Source organism: Trachypithecus francoisi, unplaced genomic scaffold (assembly GCF_009764315.1).
Source record: "Trachypithecus francoisi isolate TF-2019V2 unplaced genomic scaffold, Tfra_2.0 Lachesis_group13, whole genome shotgun sequence".
Classification (NCBI taxonomy): domain Eukaryota; kingdom Metazoa; phylum Chordata; class Mammalia; order Primates; family Cercopithecidae; genus Trachypithecus; species Trachypithecus francoisi.
The window spans coordinates 47,853,129-47,859,916 of NW_022681458.1; positions in this window are offsets into that span (position 1 = coordinate 47,853,129).

The window sequence follows — 6,788 nt, forward strand, 5'->3', positions numbered from 1 at the left end:
GCTATTCTTGCTTTTTTGGGGGGGCGGTTTCCATTGGCATGAATGTCTTTTTCCATCCGTTTATTTTCAGTCTGTGTGTATCTTTACAGATAAAGTGTGTCTTATAGGCAACAGATCATGGGGGGTTTTTTTGTCATTCATTAGGGCACTCTATGTCTTTTAACTGGAGAATCTGGCTCTTGTAAAGTCAAGATTATTATTGATAAGTAGAGACTTACTCCTGTCATTTTGTTGTTTTCTGGTTGTGTTGTGATCTTCCTTCTTTCCTTCACTGTCTTCCTCTTAGTGAAGGTGATTTTCTCCAGTGTTGTGCTTTAGTTTTTTTGTTTTTGTTTTTGATATCTCATGTATCCATTGTATTTTTTATTAGAAAATTACCATAAGACTTGCAAATGCTATCTCATAACTCATTATTTTTAATTGACAACAGCTTAGCTTTGATTGTTATACTAACACAAACATGGAGGAAAAAACAACTAACAATAACTTTACACTTTAACTTCATCTCCACTTTTTAACTGTTTTCTCTCTTTATGTCTTGTGGTATTGTCTATTTCTCGAAAATGTGTTTTAGTTACTTTTTATTGTTTTATTATGTATTGTTTTATCTTAAGTCAAGAGTTTATATAACATAATTACACTGTTATACTATTCTTCTGTGTTTTTCTGTGTACTTACTCTTAACAGTAAGTTTTGTAACTTCAGATATTTCTTACTGATCATTAACATCCTTTTCTTTCATATTGAAGAACTCCCTTTAGCGTTTCTTTCAGGACAGTTCTGGTGCTGATGAAATCCCTCAACTTTTGTTTGCCTGTGAAGTTCTTTATTTCTCTTTAATGTTTAAAGGCTGTTTTCTCTGGATATACTATTATAGGGTAAAAGACTATTTTCTTTAGCACTTTAAATAGTCATGCCACTCCCCTGACCTGTAATGTTTCCACTGAACACTCTGCTCCCAGATGTAATGGAGTCCCCTCATCTGTTATTTGTTTCCTTTATCTTGCTGTTCTGAGGATTCTTTCTTTATTATTGACCCTTAGGTATTTCATTATTAAATGTCTTGAGGTAGTCTTCTTTGGGTTACATCTGCTTGGTGTTTATAAACTTGTTGTACTTGGATGCTGATATCTTTTGCAAGGTTGGGGAAGTTCTCTGTTATTATCCCTTTGAATAATATTACTACACCTATATTTCTCTTTACCTCCTCTTAAAGGTCAAAACTCTTAGATCTGGCATTTTAAGGCTAATTTCGTGGTCTTATAGGTTTGCTTCTTTGGTTTTTATTTTATTTTTTTCTGTTGTCTCCTCTGTTTGTATATTTTCAAATTGCTTAACTTCAAGTTCAGTAATTCTTTCTTCTGCTTAATCAATTCTGTTATTAAGAGACTCTGATGTGTTCCTCAGCATTTTGGTTGCATTTTTCAACTCTAGAATTTCTCCTTCATTCTTTTTAATTATTTTAATTTCTTTGTTAAATGTATCTCATAGAATTCTACATTTCTTCTGTGTGTTATCTTGAGGTTCTTTGAGTTTCCTCAAAAGACCTATTTTGAACTCTCAATCTGAAAGATAACATGTCTGTATATCACCAAGAGTGGTCCCTGGTGTCTTATTTATTTTATTTCATGGGTCCTTATTTTCCTTGATTGGTGTTGATGCTTATAGATGTTTGTTGGTATCTGCGCACTGAAGGGTTATGTAATTATTGTAGTTTTCAGTCTGAGCTTGTTTATGTCTGTCCTTCTTGGAAAGGCTTTCCAGTTATTCAAAGGGACTTGAGTCCCGAGCTCAATAATGCTGTGGTTTTGGGAGACTCCTAAAGGTACTACCCTGGTGATCTTGAATAAGAATTCTCTGGATTACAAGACAGAGACTCTTGTTTGTTTCTCTTACTTTCTTTTAAACAAATGGAGTCTGTCTTTCTGTACTGAACCACCTGGAACCGGGAGGGCGGGGGCGGTGGTGGTGGTCATGCAAAGCACCCCTGTGGCCACCATCACTGGGACATTCTTGGGTTAGACTTGAAGTCAAAGTAGCACTGGGCCTACTTCAAGGCCCTACCCTTCAGAGTAGTGAGCTCCCCCAGGCCCTAGGCATTTCCAGAGATATGGTTTTGGAGTGAGGAATTGGAGTCAAAAACCTGAGCAATTTACTTGACGTTATCTTCTGCTGTGGCTAAGCTAGCACTCAAATCACAATGCAAAGTTTTTCCTGCTCTCTCTTCCTCACTTTCCATAGGCAGAGGAGCCTCTCCCTGTGGCCACCACTGCCCCTAGTCCCTGAGGGCTTCTGCCAGGCCACCATCAATGTTCACTTAAAGACCAAGGACTCTTCAGTGAGCTTATGTTGAATGCTGCCTGACCTGGCACTTGCCCTTCAGGGTAGTGGGCTCTCCTCTGGCCCAGGGTAGATCCAGAAATGCTGCTCAAGAGCCTCGACCTGGACTTGGGGATGCCAAGAGCCTACATGGCTGAGCTGGTACCTAGGGAGCAAGATAAAGTCTCCTTTACTTTTCCCTCTGCTTTTATTAAACAGAAGAAGTATTTAACTGTAACCACCACAGTTTGGAACATGCTGGGTCACCCCTGAAGCTGGAACATTTCAGTGCCCAAGACACACAGCAGTATCATGGTTGGTTATTCAGAGATTAACAGCTATTTAGTCAACAGGTGATGAATCCTGCCAGGACTAAGTCCTATCCTTCAAAGTAGCAGATTCCCTTTTGGCTTAGGGTGTGTCTAGACATGTTGCCAGGGAGCTACATCCTGGAATGGGGGCCTCATGACTCTGTCAGGTGCCCTATCCTACTGTGGCTGAGCTGGTATCCAGGATATAAAATATGTTATTTTTATTCCTTGCTCTCCTTTCCTTAAGTGGAAGGAAGGAGTCACTTTTGTTGCTGTGAGCTGCACTGCGTGGAGATAGGGGAAGAATGGCACAAACACTCCCTTAGCTGTGCCAGCTGGTGTCTCCCTAGGTCACATATCACCCTCATTCACTGGCTGTAAGCCCAACCTACACTACAAGTTGCCTATAAATTGCAGTCCTTGTGTCCTAGACTGTCTTTCAATGTCTTTCTAGACTGACATTTCAATGTCTTTCTAGAATCCCAGAGCACCTCAGTCCACAGTGGTAAGGCTTGCCAAGCAGCTCAAGTTCCAACCATTGGGATGGTTGATTGCCCTCTGGCAAGGGCTGGTCCAAATGCTCCCTTTGTGTGCAAGCACTGGCTGAGACCAGTACAGTTGTATTCACTGGCTGAGGGTAGCCCTAAGTTCAGTGTAAAATCCACCAGTCACTTTACCCTCCCTCTTCAAAGTGCACAGATTCCCTCTTTATGCCACTAGGAAACTCTTAGGGAATAGGGTAGGGGTGTCACTGGAGACCAAGACTTTCTTTCCTGCCCTTCTCAATGCCTCTTTTCATGATATGAAGTTAAAACCAGGTACTGTGATTGCCCACCTGATTTTTGGTTCCTGTGGCAGTGCGTTTCCATGTGCAGATAGTGTTAAAATTTGGTGTCCAGTGTGAGGGATGAATGGTGTAGGTTTCTATTCCATCATCTTGCTCTGCTCACTGTCCCTATTTTGAATCAGAATTTCCTGTACATTTCTGGTTCTAATCTCCCATTACACATTTTACTGTAGGAAGTCTTCCCTTTGTTGAGATTCAAATGTTTTAAATAGATTCTTGTTAGGGCAATCGCTTTTTCTTAAATTAGATAAAAATACTCTGCACACTTATATGAGTAACAATTTTTCTACTTCATGTTTTGGTTTTTGGTCATATAAGCAGCCAAAAAACAGCTAAGAACAAATAAGTAAGTATGAAAATATACATTCACATTTTCCTCCTACAAGTATAATGTTCCATATTCTCAATTATAAAAATGTTTTATTAAGTGGGTATGTTACCTACATTTTTTGTTTCAACTAAAGAACTACTTACCTCTAATGAAGATAAATAACATTACTCTGACAGGTTATATTTTTCCTGAAAAAGAAATCAATAATGGTAGTTTCTTCTCTACCGTCCCTGACCAGGTACTCAAGTCAACATAAGTTATTTGTAAGTAGTTTTTCAATTATACAAATATACGTATGTAGTATTTGTATTATAAAACACATATGCAAATATGTTTAAAAAGATGTCATTTAAGTTGCTCTTTCTTCATTACTCATATTTTGTTTCCCTCTACTATTATTTCTTTTCCACATTAAAAGCTTTCTTTAATTTTTTTTAAAGCAAGTTTTATGATTTAAAAATGTTCTTAGTTGTGCTTCATAAAATAGCTACCTTTTAAAATTTTATTGTTAAAGAATATTTTTTTCTGAACAAAGGATTTGGGATTGGCAGGGTTTTTTTAACTTCAAATAAAATTTGATACTCTCTTCTTGTCTCTATTGCTTCCAATGAGAAATTAACCTTTATTTAAATAATTATTTATCTATATTTAATATGTCTTTGTTTTCCTTTATATGCTATCAGACATTTCCTTTCTTTTTGGATTTAGTAATTTGATTACAACAGGCCTGGATGTAGTTTTCTTTATTTGTTTGGATTACACTGAACTTTTTGGATTTGTGACTTTATGTCTTTCATCAGTGGAGCGTATCAACCATTATTTCTTTATGTTTGTCTGCACCCATTTTTTTCCTCCCCTCTGGTACTCCAAAGACATAAATATTAACCTTTGATATTGTCTATAGGTCACTCCTTTTATACTTTTAATTTTTACTTACTCTGTTTTTCATGTTAGTTTCTATTGATCTACCTTCAGGTTTACCAACTTTTTCCTCTAACATCACCATTTTTCTACTGACATCTCTCTCTGTCCTGTTAATTTTTTGTTCCCATTATTGTTTTCCATATCTAGAATTTTAATTTGATTCTTCTATATAACTTTTATTTCTTTGCTAAGAACATCTACTGTTTCTTTCCCCAGCCTCAACCCCAAAGTCTTTACTTGTTAGATGGCAGTAATTGCTTTAGAATTTATGTCTGATAACTCAATAGGCTATCTTATCAGTGGTCTTTGTTGATTTGCTTTTTCCTTACAAGTTGTTGAGGTTTCCCTTGTTCTTTGTCAGTCATATATCTTGGATTGTATCATGGCAACTTTGAACACTGTATTATGGGATTATGGAACCTATAAAAATCTTCCTGAGAATATTGATATGTTTTTATTTGCTTTAGAAGGCAGTCCACCTCAAGTTATGACCTGAATTCTGGAGGATATTGTTCCTCCACAAATAATGTTTTTCAAATCCTTTGCATTGCTATTCTGGTTGGGCACACATGCTGATATAGTTGGCTGTGGCCCCACTCAAATGTCCCCTAGAATTGTAATCCTCATAATCCCCACACGTCGAGGGAGAGACCTAGTAGGCGGTGATTGGATCATGGGCCTGTTTTACCTCTATGCTGTTTCTGTGATAGTGAGTTCTCACAAGGCCTGGTGGTTTTATAAGACAGTGTTCCCTGCTGTTGCATGCTCTCTCTCATCTGCTGCCATGTAAGATGTGCTTCCTCCCCTTCCACAATGATTGTAAGTTTCCTGAGGCCTCTTCAGCCATGTTGAACTGTGAGTCAATTAAACCTCTTTTATTTAGAAGTTACTCAGTCTTGGGTAACTTTATAGCAGTGTGGGAATGGCAAAATACACATACGTACTTTTCAAAAGCCATTCCGGGACCAAGGCAGTGGTATACATGCAAATTCAGATAGTAATTCAGTCTTGTTTTGTTTTGAGACAGAGTCTCATTCTGTCACTCAGGCTGGAGTGCAGTGGCGTGATCTTGGCTCACTGCAAGCTCCGCCTCCCAGGTTCATGCCATTCTCCTACCTCAGCCTCCCGACTAACTGGGACTACAGGCACCTGCCACCACTCCTGGCTTTTTTTTTTTTTTTTTTTTTTTGTATTTTTTTTAGTAGAGACGGGGTTTCACTATGTTAACCAGGATGGTCTCGATCTCCTGACCTTATGATCTGCCTGCTTCAACCTCCCAAAGTGCTGGAATTACAAATGTAAGCCACTGTGCCCAGCCCATAGTAATTCAGTTCTAAAAACTCAGTGCTTGATTCCATCCATCATCAGGCACATGTAGCTTGAAGATGAGTTGCAACATAATTTTAAGGCTCCTCTTTTCCATTTATATCCCTTCTGCTGTTCTCCTCCCATTCTCAAATTTTTACAGGTACTCTTTCGTGGTGTTCTGACCTGAAAGTCGGGTCCCTAATTTTCCCTCACTGCTATATACTTCCTGCAACTGGTAATATGATTCCTGATGAAACTGCGTCCAGAACTGGCACGTTCTTGGTCTCACTGACTTCAAGAATGAAGCTGAGGACCCTTGCGGTGAGTGTTACAGTTCTTACAGATGGTGTGTCTGAAGTCTATTCCTTCTGATAGTTGGATGTGTTTGGAGTTTCGTCCTTCTGGTGGGTTTGTGGTCTGGCTGGCTTCAGGAGTGAAGCTCCAGACCTTCGAGGTTAAGTGTTAACAGCTCTTAAGGTGGTGCGTCTGGAGCTGCTCATTCCTCCAGGTGGGTTCCTGGTCTCATTGGCCTCACGAGTGAAGCTGCAGACCTTTGCAGTGAGTGTTACAGCTCATAAAAACAGTGTGGACCCAAAGAGTGAGCAGCAGCAAAATTTATTGCAAAGAGCCTAAGAACAAAGCTCTCACCAGGTGGAAGGGAACCCCAGCAGGTTGCAGCTTCTGGCTTAGGCAGCCTGCTTTTATTCCCTTATCTGACCCCACACACATTGTGCTGATTGGTCCATTT